The sequence below is a fragment of the Mustelus asterias genome, chromosome 16 (assembly GCF_964213995.1).
Source record: "Mustelus asterias chromosome 16, sMusAst1.hap1.1, whole genome shotgun sequence".
In the NCBI taxonomy this organism is placed as follows: Eukaryota; Metazoa; Chordata; class Chondrichthyes; order Carcharhiniformes; family Triakidae; genus Mustelus; species Mustelus asterias.
Window position 1 is genome coordinate 41,170,078 of NC_135816.1, and position 17,497 is coordinate 41,187,574.

Consider the following 17,497-nt stretch of genomic DNA (forward strand, 5'->3'; position numbering starts at 1 on the left):
GCAGCATGCTGCAATTTTTTACATTTAAATAATAGTCCATTTTGCTGTTATTCCTACCAAAATGGATGACCTCACATTTACCAACATTGTACTCCATCTGCCAGACCCTCATCCACTCACTTAGACTATCTATATCCCTTTGCAGACTTTCAGCGTCCTCTGCACACTTTAGCTCTGCCACTCATCGTAGTGTCATCTACGAATTTTGACACACTACACTTGGTCCCCAACTCCAAATCATCTATGTAAATCGTAAACAATTGCGGTCCCAACACTGATCCTTGAGGCACACCACTAGTCACTGATCGCCAACCAGAAAAACACCCATTTACCCCCACTCTTTGCTTTCTGTTAGTTAACCAATCCTCTATCCATGCTAATACATTACCCGTAACACCGTGCACCTTTATCTTATGTAGCAGTCTTTGGTGCGGCACCTTGTCAAATGCCTTCTGGAAATCCAGACACACCATATCCACAGGTTCCCCATTGTCCACTGCACATGTTCTCAAAGAATTCCACCAAATTAGTCAAACATGACCTTCTCTCCATGAACCCATGTTGCTTCTTACCAATTGGACAATTTATATCCAGATGTCTCGCTATTTCTTCCTTGATGATAGATTCAAGCATTTTCCCTACTACAGAAGTTAAGCTAACTGGCCTATAGTTACCCGCCTTTTGTCTACCTCCCTTTTTAAACTGTGGTGTCACATTTGCTGTTTTCCAATCTGCGGGAACCACCCCAGAGTCCAACGAATTTTGGCAAATTACCACTAGTGCATTTGCCATTTCTCCCGCCATCTCTTTTAGTACCTTGGGATGCATTCCATCAGGACCAGGAGACTTGTCTACCTTTAACCCCATTAACTTGCTCAACACTACCTCTTTCATGATAATGATAGTTTCTACGTCCTCACCTGCCATAGCCTTCCTGCCATCAATTTTTGGCATGTTATTTGTGTCTTCCACTGTGAAGACCAACACAAAATACCTGTTCAATGCCTCAGCCATTTCCTCATTTCCAGTTATTGCATTCCCCTTCTCATCCTCTAAAGGACCAATGTTTACTTTAGCCAATCTTTTTCATTTTATATATTTATAGAAACTTCTGCTGTCTGTTTTTATATTCTGAGCTAGTTTACTCTTATAATCCATCTTACTTTTCTTTATAGCTTTTTTTGTGGCTTTCTGCTGACCTTGAAAGATTTCCCAATCCTCTAGGTTCCCACTAATCTTTGCCACTTTGTATGCATTTTCTTTCAATTTGATACCCTCCTTTATTTCCTTAGATATCCATGGCTGATTATCTCTTTTCCTACAGTCCTTCCTTATCACTGGTATATACTTTTGCTGAGCACTGTGAAAGATCGCTTTGAAAGTCCTCCACTGTTCCTCAATTGTCCCACCATAAAGTTTTTGCTCCCAGTCTACCTCAGCCAACGCCTCCCTCATCCCTCTGCAGTCTCCTTTGTTTAAGCACAAGACACTGGTATTGGATTTTATCTTCTCACGCTTCATCTGTATTTTAAATTCAACCATACTGTGATCGCTTCTTCCAAGAGGATCCCTAACTGCAAGATCATTAATTATTCCCGTCTCATTACACAGGACCAGATCTAGGATAGCTTGCTCCCTTGTCGGTTCCCTTACATACTGCTCAAGGAAGCTATCGCGGATACATTCTATGAACTCCTCCTCAAGGCTGCCTTGGCTGACCTGGTTTGACCAATTGATATGTAGATTAAAATCCCCCATGATAATTGCTGTACCATTTTTACATGCATCAGTTATTTTTTGGTTTATTTCTCGCCTCACCATGATGTTATTATTTGGTGGCCTATAGGCTACGCCTATCAGTGACTTTTTCTCCTTACTATTTCTAATTTCCACCCAAATGGATTCAACCTTTTTTTCCATAGAACCTATATCATCTCTCACTACCGCCCTGATGGCATCCTTAAATATCAGAGCTACACCACCTCCCTTACCTTCCTGTCTGTCCCTCCGAACAGTCTGATACACCTGGATATTTAACTCCCAGTCGTGACCATCCTGCAACCATGTCTCTGTAATGGCCACCAAATCATACTCGTTCGCAATGATTTGTGCTGTCAACTCATTTACCTTGTTTCAAATGCTATGAGCATTCAGATAAAGTGCCCTTATGCTAGTTTTTGTACCTCCTTTTTGAATTCTAACAGTTCCATTAATAACATATTCTGAGTTCTCCTTCCTTTTAACTTTTTTCCTGATTTTTGATGTAGTTGAAACATTCTCCCCACATTTTGTCCTTGCTCCCTCCTTCTCGGACTCCATACATAGGTTCCCATCCTCCTGGCATTTTAGTTTAAACCCTCCCCAACTGCTCTAGCAAACACTCCCCCTAGCACATCAGTCCCAGTCCTGCCCAGGTGTAACCCGCCCAATTTGTACAGGTCCCACCTCCCCCAGAACCGGTCCCAATGCCCCAGGAATCTGAAACCCTCCCCCTGACACCATCTCTTCAACCACATATTTTTCCGATATACCCTGTCATTTCTACTCTGACTAGCACGTGGCACCAGTAGTAATCCTGAGATCACTACCTTTGAGGTCCGATTTCTTAACTTTCTTCCTAGCTCCCTGTATTCTGCTTTTAGGACCTCATCCCTTTTGTCACAGGCCAACTCCTGAGATTGCAAACAAACCTCCTGACAGCACAGTTCCTTTACTCTGGTGGCAGCAAAAACCACATAATGTGCGATGACGAAGTAAAAATGTAAGTCGTAACTTAAGTCAGAGAAACAGGCCCTAAAGAATAAACAACTTTGAAATCAAACAATATTAAGTTCAGTTCTGCTGTTCATCAACTGGCTATCTGGAGTAAAACAAGCCTCGCCAACTCTACCTCTGTTTTCTCCTTTTAAGATGCTCATGAAAGCCTACCTGTTTGACCAAGCTACTGGTCGTCTGCCCAGAAATGGTCTCATGTGGCTCAGTGTCAAATTTTGTTTTAGTGCGAAGTGTAACTTTAATCAGAATAATGTTAAGTGAATCTAATTTTCCCATAAGAATTAATGTACAAACTTGAGTTGGGTTCCACAGTGAGTCTCTTCCTCAATCTGCAGCAAGTCTCAGCCTAATCCTCTTGTGAAGTGCCTTTGGGATGTTTTATTAAGTTAAGGTGCTACAGAAGTTGTTTTAGTTTAGTAAATGTGAAATAAATTTTGGCCGGAATGTTACAGCCGTTCACACTGGTGGGATTTTCCTGGCCGGGTGCCAAATTCTCCGACTTCTCTGCGGCAGGAACCTGACGTGAACAGCCGGTAAGATCGCACTCAGAAACTTAGTACTCTCAGCTATCCCTCACTAGTGAGGATGATTGGCTTCTAAGACTCTGAACAAAGCAGACAAGGCTGATTCCTGAGCTGCAGACTTTGTCACATGTAGGACATTGGTTGTCTGGTGGGATAACTGATTATTATTAGATTGGGCTATGGCATATTCTCCGTGCCAGATCATGACTAGAAAGCTTCCCGGCAGCATAATCCTGCTCCCATCACCATTTGCAGGCCACCACAAGGTTTGGGAGATGTGCTCAGATAGAAAGATCCCTGTGGGTGACATCTTTTAGAGTAGACAAACTGTTACACAGCAGCTTCCACGCATGTCTTGGTAGAACAAAGCCTTCATCCAATGGGAAGGAAACCAAGACAATTGGAGGTTTTGTTCTGTTATAGCCTTTGTCCACCAGAACAGCCATTGAGATATTCCAGATGGCGCATCTTCCTCCACCTGTTCTGCCATCGAGAACTTGCCTGCCTGAGTCCCATCTGCTGAGTATTTCTAAGGTTCCTAAAAGGCTTTCATGGTAACCACTGCAGTCCAAGACAGAAGGAGTCCCACTGTATTTTACCCCCTTTTGATCAACCCTTTCTTAGTCATTGCCCAGGTTCTGTGGTAAGGACAAAGGGGTGGACTTTGGAACCCTAAAATATTTCAGTAGTGCAGTCACTTACAGTCTTTTGTTGGTGCAATAACCTTAAGTGTGTTATGAACCTCTCTAAGTTGTTTGTCGGTGTATTCTGAAATCATAGAATCCCTACAATGCAGAAGGAGGACATTTGGTCCATTGAGCCTGCACTGAGAACAATCCCACCAAGGCCTATCCCCTATTAACCATGCTAGTCCCCCTGACACTAAAGGGCAATTTGACATGGCCAATCAGCCGAACCCACCCATCTTTGGAGTATGGGAGGAAACCAGAGCACCCGGAGGAAATCCACGCAGACATGGGGAGAACATGCAAACTCCTCAGACAGTCACCCAAGGCCAGAGTCAAATGTGGGTCCCTGGTGTTGTGAGACAGCGGTGCCTTCGTCAACTAGAACAGCCATTGAGATATTCCAGAAGACATATCTTCCTCCACCTTTCTGCAATGAGAATGTGTCAGTGCTTTGCGCCAAGTGTGCCTATTGTAATCCCACTCCCCATAGGTTTCATGTTCCTCTTTTTAAAAGTGAACTGTGTAGAGGCTTGAAAAATAATCTATGGATTCTGCTTCATAACAGTTTGGGGCACGGAATTACACAATCTAATCAACCTCTGTATAATTTTCTATAGCCTCACTTTAAATCTTACTGTAATGATCTCAACTTTCTGATTATCTCCCAACACACCATCTCTGTGGGATCATCCATTAAATTTCAGCCATGGTCGTAAATACCCCCAAACTCTCTTTTCTTTATAGCTACAACTCTTCATCCCTGGTACATTCAGTTGCATCTTCTTCATTTCTTTCATATTCTACCGATAATGGCCCCCCCAAAGGTCACCCAGTGGCTGGCCAGTTTGATCCATCAACCTTCTAATCCTTTAACATCCAATTGACATCTTCTGATCACATCAAGACATGCCCCATGTGCACGCTTGCTTTCCTGGGCAGCTGCAATGATACTTCCATCCTCCTCTAACCCAGGCGGCATCAAATCTTCACATTCCAACCCCCAAATGTGAGGAGGCTCCCTGGGGAAAAGAAGAAATCCCTTGATGAACAGGCTGCTTATGAGACTGACGGTTTCTATACTTTGAGGAAAATCTCCTTTGTTGTTTTTGACTTTGGCTTTGGAGTTGTTCGACTTCTGGTATACATAAATTATTTTAGGGGTCTTTAAATGCATTTTATTAGTTTTGCATTAAGTTAATTCTATTAATTACTCTGTTAGATTTTATGAATGAATGAACGAGAATTTGGAGACAGAGATCAAAGTGTCCTGCAACATAATCTGCCCATTGATTCCGGGCTACAAGCTCTGTACTGGATGTAGGAATGAATAAAATCTAGGTCAGTGTAGTTTTATTTTATAATCTTATTTTTATTCTGGGAATTCCAATTGTGCCTATTTTTTTAGAATTCATAGTACTTTTGTTTCTGATAGATTATTTCCTTTGTCTCCTTTAATATTATTTTACTTCCCCTTTTAAATCAACTGTTACGACCCCTGTAGAGACTGATTATTCTTGAAAAGAAATTCAAATTTCCAGCTTTGGTAAGTTGATGGTAAGTTGCCCTGTGTCCAGGGTTCTTGATGTGGAGATGCCGGCGTTGGACTGGGGTGAACACAGTAAGAAGTCTCACAACACCAGGTTAAATTATTCCAGGGTTCTTTCCATTGCTCCAGGTGATTCAGGGAGTTTAGATATTTGCATTTTTAAGGGAGAGCCCTTTTGTTAGTTGTAACGAGCTAACCTGTGTCCAGGTTTCTCCGATTGTTTCCGGTGATCGAATGCTTAAAGATTTGTGTTTTACCGAGGCCTGCCTGTGGAGTGTACAGAGTCACCACCTGGCCAGTGTGCCCTCCATTTTCTATCTTGCCTGAAAAGTTATTTTGCTTTAGGAGTTTACACTTTTCCGAGTAGATTATTCTGACCGTTCTAAATGGTTCCCATGTGTTTTGGAATACCCTCCCCCTTTTTTAAGGTGAACCTATATCGATCCGCGAACCATGCCTAGGACACAGTCTGAGCGTCTTTATTTTTCTGTGAGTGTAATATGGGTAGGTGGGTGTAACTCACCCTAGAGCAGCTGAAGGTCGAGACCAGGTCCAGCTGAGGTTCATTTCGCTCCCGTTCGTCCCATGTCCGGGGCTGGTTCTGGATAGTGCCTGGCCATTCTTGCTTTTCCTCTCCAGTAGCGTCCCAGCTGGGGTTTAATATTGCTTATTTAGCTTGCATCCCGACCGGTTTCGCTGCTCCCTTGCGCTTTATCAAGGGAAGGGAGAGTTGCTCTCACCGTTCTCTCACCGCACAGCGGCTTCCTGGTTTTTCTCATAGATTCAGAGGGAGGGGTGTTTCAGTGGGAGGGCCAACGGTGGGTTGGACCGGGGGCTGAAGTGGGTGGGGGTGGGGCTTGGTGATTGTATGGATCTTGAGTAGACGGGTTTTATTCCTGGGGCAGAGGGTCTTTTTGGTAGGCTTAGTACCTGTGGTGTTATGGGGGGCCCCTCAAGGGTTATTTTTTCAGCACCATCTGTGTTGATTGTGTTGGGCTCAGGGGGAGATAATGGCTCCTTCTTGTTTGTCGAGGTTATGGAGATTAGGGGTTGTGGGGCTGGGCGGGGGGGGGGGGATGTGTCTGTGTACGCTCACACTGTCTACTGGACAGGCTGAGCTTGATGGTGCTGATAGTCTTTCTGTGTGTTTGTCTGTACAGACTGGGGATTGAATGTGGGAGCTGCCTGCAATGTGACTCACAGAGCTCACTCAGTCAGTAGCTGAGCCTGTGGACAATATGTTAGCATCGTGTCAGTGTGACTGGGTTAGTAATCCAGAGACTGGAATAATGACAGACACACGAGTTAAACACACACTGCACCGGAAGGAGAAATTAAACTCAATTAATGGACTTTAAACAGAAAAATCTAACGTCAGTAATGGTGACCATAAAATCATAGGTGATTGTTCTAAAAACATCTGGTGCACCAATGTCCTTCAGGGAAGGAAATCTGCTGTCCTCACTTGGTCTGGTCTACAGCACGCCAATCAGGTAAAGCCAAGTTGGTGACTCACCATGATCTTCTGACGGGCAATTAGGGATGGGCAATAAATACTGGCCTTGCCCCTTACACCCACATCCCATGATTGAATAAAAATACTCCCCCGTCTGTGTCTGAAAATGAAGGGAACTCTCCTCTTTCTATTTCTGTTTTTGTCGATGATCCGCGCAAAAATGAGAAAACACACACAAAGTTTGTCCAATTTGAAGCCACATTTATTTCCAGATTTAAGGTTTGAGTCATTGAAATAACGACATTTGAAAGATGATTGTTGGATGGAAAGCTCCCTCTCTGCTCCATCCAGCTGTCCCTCACAACGGCGATGCCTTGTTCATCACAACATATTGACTCATCCCCACCCCCCCATCTAGACCATGTGATCTCCAGGGAGAGGCGAAAACCCAGAGTGAAAACCCCAGGGCCAATATGGGGAAAAAATATCTGGGAAATTCCTCTCCGACCCCCTGTGGCGATCGAAACGAGTCCAGGAGATCACACTGGCCCTGATCAGACAATGCTTCCCAAGACAATTGATTTCCATTGCTGTTTCACGAACACCGTCTGAACCCTCTGCCTCGGAGACTGGTTCCCAACTATCCGCTGTCTCGCTCTGTACTGGCACCAACAGGATGAACCGAGAATGAAGACTCGAAACTAGCTGACGGGCTGTTCCCATTTCTGTGTTATTCCAACTTGAACAAAAACTCTCCTCAATCCTTTCTCTGAATTGTTCATTTGCTGAAATTCATTCCCCCAGTCAACACAACCCATATCTCAAAGCATTCACTGAAGAGCCTTTGCAAAACCTCAAGCCTGAGCTCAAACTCCCAGTGAGGGGAATTCTGGAAGCCACAGTTTCAGAGTCTGGCTCTCCCTCATGTTAAACATGAAAAAGCTGAAATGATGGAGGGCTGAGTTGGAGTGACCAGAGGCTGTGACGTGTGTCTCGATGAAGGACTCTTGTGAAACACTAGCAGTTGGGGTTTGAAAGCAGCCTGACACTGGCACCAGTCAACACAGACACCTCCGAGCCAGCTGGTGCCAGGGAGGACTCTTTATCTCATCCTGGGACTCTCAGTACAAGCTGGTGCTGAGGTTTCACTCAGTGGTGTGCAGTGGACTGCAAATGACCCCTCCCTGTGGGATGGAGTTCCAGATTGTCACAATTCTTTGCGTAAAAAAGTATCTTCTGAATTCCCAATTGGATTTCTGGGTGACTCTCTTAGATCGATGGCTTCTCTTTATCCTCTTCCCCATAAGAGAAAACATTCCCTCTGTGTCCACTCTATCAAAGCATTTAATCATTTTAACAACTTCTATTCAGTCACTCCTGCTTTATTGCAAGATAAAATAGACCCAGCTTGTCAATCCATTCCGGGTGTAGAAACACACACATTTCTGGTATCATTCTTGTAAATCTTCCCTGCAGCCTCTCCAGTCTTAGAGTGATTGAGGTTTACAGCATGGAAACAGGCCCTTTGGCCAAACTTGTCCATGCCGCCCTTTTCTTTTAAAACTCCTAAGCTCGTCCCAATTGCCCGCATTTGGCCCACATCCCTCCATCCCCATCTTGTCCATATAACTGTCTAAACGCTTTTCAAAATACAAAATTGTACCTGCCTCTACTACTACCCCTGGCAGCTTGTTCCAGACACTCACCACCCTCTGTGTGAAAAAAGTGCCTCCCTGGACCCCTTTGTATCTCTCCCCTCTCACCTTAAACCTATGCCCTCTAGTTTTAGACTCCCCTACCTTTGGGAAATGATATTGACTATCCAGCTGATCTATGACCCTCATTATTTTATACATCACTATAAGATTACCCCTCAGCCTTCCAAGCTCCAGAGAAACAAATCCCAGTCTATCCAGCATCTCCTTATAACTCAAACCATCAAGTCCCGGTAGCATCCTAATAAATCTTTTCTGCACTCTTTCTAGTTTAATAATATCCTTTCTATTAAAGGGTGACCAGAACTGTACACAGTATTCCAAGTGTGGCCTTACCAATGTCTTGTACAACTTCAACAAGACGTCCCAACTCCTGTATTCAATGTTCTGACTAATGAAACCTAGCATGCTGAATGCCTTCTTCACCACTCTGTCCACCTGTGACTCCACTTTCAAGCAGCTATGAACCTGTATCCCGAGAACCTCTTTGTTCTATTACTCAACCCAACGCCTTACCTCTTACTGAGTAAGTCCTGCCTTGGTTCGATCGACCAAATTGCATCACCTCGCATTTATGTAATTTAAACACCATCTGCCATTCATCAGCCCACTGGTCCAATTGATCAAGATCCCGTTGCAATCTGAGATAAACTTCTTCACTGTCCACTATGCCACCAATCTTGGTGTCATCTACAAACTTACTGACAATGCGTACTAAATTCTCATCCAAATCATTAATATAAATGACAAATAACAGTGGACCCAGCATTGATCCCTCAGGCACACCGCTGGTCACAGGTCTCCAGTTTGAAAAACAACCCTCTACAATCACCGTCTCTGGCTTCTGTCATCAAGCCAATTTTGTATCCATTTAGCTACCTCACCCTGGATCCCGTGGGATATAACCTTATGCAAGAAACTACCATGCGGTACCTTGTCAAAGGCCTTGCTAAAGTCCATGTAGACAACATCAACTGAACTCCCCTCATCGGCCTTCTTGGTTACCCCTTCAAAAATCTCAATCAAATTTGTGAGACATGATTTTCCACTCACAGAGCTATATTGACTGTTCCTAATCAGTCCTTGCTTCTCTAAATGCCTGTAGATCCAGTCTCTCAAAATACCTTCCAACAACTTACCCACCACAGATGTGAGGCGCACTGGCCTGCAGTGCCCAAACCTTTCCCTGCAGCCCCTTTTAAACAAAGGCACAATATTTCCCACCCTCCAATCTTCAGGCCCCTACTACCTTTGGCAGCTTGTTGCAGACACTCACCACCCTCTGTGTGAAAAAATTGCCTCTCTGGACCCCTTTGTATCTCTCCCCTCTCACCTTAAACCTATGCCCTCTAGTTTTAGACTCCCCTACCTTTGGGAAAAGATATTGATTATCTAGCTGATCTATGACCCTCATTATTTTATTCACCACTGTAAGATCACCCCTTAGCCTTCTATGCTCCAGAGAAATATGTCCCAGTCTATCCAGCCGCTCCTTATAACTCAAACCATCAAGTCCCAGTAGCATCCCAGTAAATCTCTTCTGCACTCTTTCTAGTTTAATAATATCCTTTCTATAATAGGGTGACCAGAACTGTACGCAGTATTCCAGGCATAGGCGTACCAATGTCTTGTACAATTTCAACAAGACATCCCAACTCCTGTATTCAATGTTCCAACCAATGAAACAAAGCATGCTGAATGCCTTCTTCACCACTCTGTCCACCTGTGACTCCACTTTCAAGGAGCTATGAACCTGTACCCTTGGATCTCTGTTCTGTAACTCTCCCCAATGCCCTACCATTAACTGAGTAAGTCCTGCCCTGGTTCAATCTAACAAAATGCATCACCTCACATTTTTCTAAATTAAACGCCATCTGCCATTCATCAGCTCACTGGCCCAATTGATCAAGATCCCGTTGCAATCCGAGATAACCTTTTTCACTGTCCACTATGCCACCAATCTTTGTGTCATCTGCAAACTTACTAACCATGCCTCCTATATTCTCATCCAAATCATTAATATAAATGACAAATAACAGTGGACCCAGCACCGATCCCTGAGGCACACCGCTGATCACAGGTCTCCAGTTTGAAAAACAACTCTCTACAACCACCCTCTGGCTTCTGTCATCAAGCCAATTTTGTATCCATTTAGCTACCTGCATCCTGTGGGATTTAACCTTATACAACAACCTACCAGGTGGCACTTTGTCAAAGGCCTTGCTAAACTCTATGTAGACAACATCAACTGCATTGCCCTCATCTACCTTCTTGGTTACCCCTTCAAAAATCTCAATCAAATTTGTGAGACATGATTTTCCACTTACAAAGCCATGCTGATAATCCCAAATCAGTCCTTGCATTCTAAATGCCTATAGATCCTGTCTCTCAAAATACTTTCCAACCACTGACCACCACAGATGTGAAGTTCACCGGCCTGTAGTTCCCAGGCTTTTCCCTGCAGTCCTTTTTAAACAAAGGCACAACATTTGCCACTCTCCAATCTTCAGGCACCTCACTTGTGACTAACGATGATTCAAATATCTCTGCTAGGGAATCCACAATTTCCTCCCCAGCCTCTCACAATATCCTGGGATACACTTCATCAGGTCCTGGGGACTTATCTACCTTGATGCGCTTTAACACTTCCAGCACCTCCTCTGTTATATCTGCACTGCTCAAGACATCACCATTTATTTCCCCAAGTTCCCTTACATCCATGCCTTTCTCAACAGTAAATACTGATGAGAAATATTCATTTAGGATCTCACCCATCTCTTGTGGATCCGCACATAGGTGACCAGGTTGATCCTTAAGAGGCCCTACTCTGTCCCTCGTCACTCTTTTGGCTTTTATGTATTTGCGGAAGCTCTTTGAATTCTCCTTTGCCTTATCTGCCAAACAATCTCGTGTCCCCTTTTTGCCCTCCTGATTTCCCTCTTAACTCTACTCCTACACCCCCTATACTCTTCAAGGGATTCACTTGATCCCAGCTGCCTACGCATGTCATGTGCCTTCTTCTTCTTGACCAGCTCCGCAATATCCTGAGTCATCCAGGGTTCCTTACTTATACCAGCCTTGCCCTTCACTCTGAGAGGAATGTGCTTACCCTGAACACTGGTTAACACACTTTTGAAAACCTCCCACTTACCAGACGTCCATTTGCCTTCTCACAGACTCCCCCAATTAACTTCTGAAAGTTCCTGCCTGATACCATCAAAATTGGCTTGCCCCAATTTAGAATTTTAACTTATGGGCCTGACCTATCAATCTCCATAGCTATCTTAAAACCAATAGAATTATGGTCACTGATCCCAAAGTGAGCCCTCACTAACACTTCTGTAACCTGCCCTTCTTTATTTCCCAAGAGGAGGTCAAGTTTTGCCCCCTCTCTGGTCGGGCCATCTATATATTGAATGAGAAATTCCTTCTGGATACACTCATCAAATTTCTCTCCATCCAACCCTCTAATACTATGGCTGTCCCAGTCATTGTTGGGTAAGTTAAAATCCCCTACTATTACCACCCTATTTTTCTTGGAGCTATCTGTAATCTCCTTACATATTTCCTCCTCAATTTCCCGCTGACTATTTGGGGGCCTATAGTATAACCCTATCAAAGTGATTTCCCCCTTCTTATTTCTCAGTTCTACCCATATAGACTCAGTGGCCAAACCCTCGGATATATCCCGTCTCAGAACTGCCGTGATGTTTCCCCTAATCAAACGTGCAATTCCCTCTCCTCTCTTACCTCCTGTTCTATCTTTCCTATAGCATCTGTACCTGTCCTGTCCCTCCCTTAGCCATGTTTCAGTAATTGCTATAGTATCCCATGTACCCACCCACGCCCTGAGTTCATCTACCTTGCCCATCAGGCCTCTTGCACTGAAATAAATGCAGTTTAATCTGGACTTCCCTTGCTCTCTGCTCTGCTTTTGCCTGATCTGTCTGGTACTAGGATTACTGACACTGCCTTTATTATTTAATGTGCTCTCTTTAACTTTTGTGCTGTCCTCAACCTTCTCTTCTGTCTCCCGACTGCTTTGGATCCCACCTCCTGTCAAATTAGTTTAAACCCTCCCGAGTGGCTCTAGCAAATCTCCCCACCAGGATATTAGTCCCCCTCCAGTTCAGGTGTAACCCTTCCCTCTTGAACAAGTCACCCCTTCCCCAGAAGAGATCCCAATAATACAAAAATCTAAATCCCTGCTCCCTGCACCAGCTCTCAAGCCACGCATTCACCTGCCTCATCCTCCGATTCCTATTCTCATTGGCACGGGCCACCGGCAGTAGTCCAGAAATTACTACCTTCGAAGTCCCGCACTTTAGCCTCTGCCTAACTCTCTATATTCACACTGCAGGACCTCATCCCTTTTCCTACCTATGCCATTGGTACCAATATGTACAACGACCTCTGGCTGCTCACCCTGCTCCACATCCTGGGAGTCTCAGAACAAGCTGGTACGGTGGTTCCATGCAAAGCTTTGCAGTGGATTGGCAGAGGTGGGCTGGCCAGTGGCGTTTTCCAGTTGGTCTCATCCACAACATTGGAATAACATTGGAGACATTCAGACTCTTGTTCACCCTCATTTTATATACAAATTTGTGGAGTGGTTGAGTGGGTTCAAGCCCCCAAATGAGCTGGCTCCAACTGGAGACAAATGTCCCAGGGCTGAGCTGATGTGACCAGAGGCTGTGACGTGTGTCTCGATGAAGGACTCTTGTGAGACTCCTGCAGTTGGGGTTTGAAAGGAGCCTGACACTGGCCCCATTCAACACAGACACCTCCGAGCCAGCTGGTGCCAGGGAGGACTCTTTACCAATTCCTGGGAGTCTCAGTAAAAGCTGGTGCTGAGGTTTCACCCAATGGTGTGGAGTGAATTGTAAATGACCCCTCCCTGCTACCTTTCTTCCTTCATTCTTGTAAATCTTCTCTGCAGCCCCTCCAGACCCTCGATATCCTTTTTATAACATGCTGAATAAAACTGCCCGCTGTGATCTAAGTGTGGTCGAACCAAAGATCATTGCTGATTTAGTGTAACTCCCCTGTTTTAAATTCCCTGTTGAAAGCCGAGTGTTTGGTTCACTTTTTCCCTGGCCATGCCAAGCTGCGGCACAAATGTTATTGATGGATTGGGGTTTGAAAGGATTTATCATATCCTGGGAGTCACAGGGAGTCAACTGATTGGTGCATTCCCGAACATCAACTTATTTTAACCCAAGCAAAGTGCAAGGGTTTTTGCAACCTCCTGTTTGATCAAGGATGGCTCCTTGGATGGGTTACACGGGGACATCACAGAGCAAGTCTGCCCCTCACCCTGTACATCACAGTGAGATCCGACATCGCAAAAGGAGGGTGAATTGGAGGCAGGAGGCTGCACAGACTGAAGGAAAGGGAGCTGCACCGACTGACAAACTGGCTGATCTGTCTCAGAGTGAATGTCGTCGGGGTGAAGATCCAAACAGCTTTACTCTGTGATGGGAGTGTGAAGAATAAGATCTGAGATTGCTTTGTTCCTCTCCCCCTGTCCACCCTCCCCAATCCGGCACCTTCCATAGTAATAAGTGACGTCCCATTCCTTCCTCATAACATCTACCTCATGTATTTTGTTTAACTCAATTTTTCCAATAATCTATCCATTCTGTAAATGTATTAATCTGCTAGAATTTGTACTTTCATAGAAATCATCGAAACCCTATAGTGCAGAAAGAGGCCATTTGGCCCATCGAGTCTGCACCGACCACAATCCCACCCAAGCCCTACCCCCATATCCCTACATATTTACCTGCTAATCCCTCTAACCTACGCATCTCAGGACTCTGAGAGGCAATTTTTAGCATGACCAATCAACCAAACCCGCACATCTTTGGACTGTGGGAGGAAACTGGAGCACCCGGAGGAAACCCACGCAGACACGGGGAGAATGTGCAAACTCCACACAGACAGTGACCCAAGCCAGGAATCGAACCCAGGTCCCTGGAGCTGTGAAGCAGCAGTGCTAACCACTGTGCTACCGTGGGACAAGAATTGCGGCTCGATTCTGATCAAGATATTTTACAGATTTAAATCAATTCTAATTTTTCACAAATTAAATTCATTACATTAATTCCATTATCTTTTTCAAGAAGCCACATTCCTGCCCCATCCCCTGGGGGATAGGACTGTTTACTGAAAATTTCCTATCAGTGAAAGGAATGGAGGGTATGGATTCCAAATTAACCTCAATAACTACCTCTGCCAGAGATTGTCCATTTGTAAAGCATGTCCTCTCTTTCTCTCTGTGCATTTTCTCTCTTTTCTTGCTCTAAGTCTGCTCACTCTCTCCAACTCCTCCTCTCCTAATGTCTTTTCTCTCTCAGAATTCGATCCTTTCTGTTCTATGTTCTATCCCATTCTTGTAGACAACGTCTATTTTACAATTGACATCAGTTTCCCAGTGAGGAAAAGGTCACTCAGGAATATCGATTGATACAGCCACCAAATCCCATCTGGGACCAGAGCAACATGTGGAGGCCGTTTGACCCATTGCCTGGAATTTTCCAGTCCCATCCACATTGTGAATTATCATGGGCGGGAGTGGAAAATCCCGCGTTATTGTGTGTGTGGCGGCTCTTTGAAAGAGCTAGCCAATGATTGCTCTGTCTAGACGGTGAATGAGTGTCTGAGCTGAGCTCTCCCACACGCCATCCCAGACTCTAGGAGCAGGTGATTGGAAAATGCAGCTTGTACTGAGCTGCCCTCAGTTTTCAGGATTGAACATTGAGATCTGGACTGTTACTCCAGGAGTTCCTCACTCTGACTCTCACACACACCCATACAAACTGCAACAAACAATCTTTCCACAGCAACACTTTTCCCACCGTCAGCTGCTTGAGGATGTCTCCATTCTTCACTCTCCCATCACCATGGAAAACTCTTTAGATCTTCTCCTCCAGCTCCTTTACTCCGAGACAGATCAGCCAGCCAATTCCAGTCTGTCCATCTCACTTGCCTTCACTCTGTCTGCCCCTGCAGCCTCCTGACTCAAATTCAGCCAGTTTACAAACCTATTGTGATGTCTGATCTCACTGTGATGTCCAGGGTGAGGCTCACACTGGCTCTGTGATGTCACCGTGTGAGGCGTCCAGTTAAAGGGGCCTCTCCCTGATCAAACAGGAGGTTGCAAAAACCGTTCAACATTTCATGGGTTGTAATAAATTGATGTTCTGGAAAACACTAACCGCTTTCCACGCTTTTGCCACACTTTGTTATAACAAATGGCTAAAACATCAATAACTAAACATTATTTTTTGTAGGCAACTTATCCTTTATACTATAGAGAAGAACATTCCCCTTTTATCCTTATCACATATTGCACTCTCCACAGAATTACATTCCTTTTCGCAAACAGTCTACTGTTGCTCTCATCTTCCAATGGGTTCATGTTTCATTGAGTAGTAGCTATGAGTGTTCTACTCCAGGCACTCTTCTTAGTTTTCAGAGCATCAAAATCCACTGCCATCAGCAATGCCTGTCTGATGATTCTTCCCATCTGACCATGCCTGGACAAACTTCCCGGAATCCTGAGTTGGCTGCAGGATGAGTAAATTCGAAGAGAAATCGTCTCCTTCCCACACCCGGTTGTGATATCTCGCAAAGTCAATTGGCCTCTTCTCTTTGTTGACCACACAGAACCACTGTCTGTGATATTCATTGATTTGTAGGGAAGTCTGTAACCTTATCTCAAAAAAGGCTTTCTCTGCACTCCTTTCCATGGCAATGTGAAACACGTTAGCCTTGTATCTAGATAGAAATGCTAATAAGCTATCCTTGAAAGCCCAACTCTATTTCATCGTGAAACTAAAAGAACAGTTTGAAGCACAACTGTCTACAACCCTACATTCTCAACACTTTTCTGGCTCTTTTGAGACTCTTACTCGCCACTCACAGGCTGCTGCCATTGTCTTCAAACCTTGTGGCTTAAAACAATCAAAGCCTTCCTTTGATCTCTAACAATGAAACCACCCAGGCTTACTGTCAAACAGACTTTGGAATAGATCATTTCACCCTCTTCATTTTACCTTAAATTAATGACATAGGGGCGATCTTACCAAAAAAATTAAAAGTGCCAAACAAGCGTGAAAATGGAAGAAATTTGCGCCTTTTTATGGGCAACTTATAAATCGAATCTCACCTGACACTGGCAAAAAAGTCTTGACTGTTGTGGGGTTTGCGAGATAGCTGGGTATCACTGAAACTTTAGATGATACAAGACTCATGAAAGCCAGTGTCTCAGTTAAAGACGTAATTTTATTTGACCTATGATTGTAGGAAGAAATTATCGAAGAGTCCTAGGCCCCTCCAGTGTAGAGCAGCAAAATACATAAATCAGTAATAATACCTGGCTGCAGTATATGGCTCCAGTCAAGTACTGCAGCCAATTGCACCTTACCTTCTGGCATAATGATATTCCATTTGTTGAAAATCCAGACATATCTTCCCATTTTGGCTAACTCAACAAGATATCCCTTAGTAACCAGATGCCTGGTCACTAGGTTCAAAGTTAACATTCCCACAAATTTCCCTTCAGGTCACTGTCAAGTTAGACCAACACATGATCCCGCGTCCAGGCATGCATCTATCTTATCTGGACAATGAATAAGCCTATTCATAAAGTTGCCCTGAGTGCTCCACCATTAGAAACTCTGCTGATAAAATTTACATATTTCCAAGGTTTCATTATTCCCTTTGAATGTGGATCTGTCCAAATGTCCTTTCCCATCATACCTTGCGGCAATCTGTCTTTGGCTAAA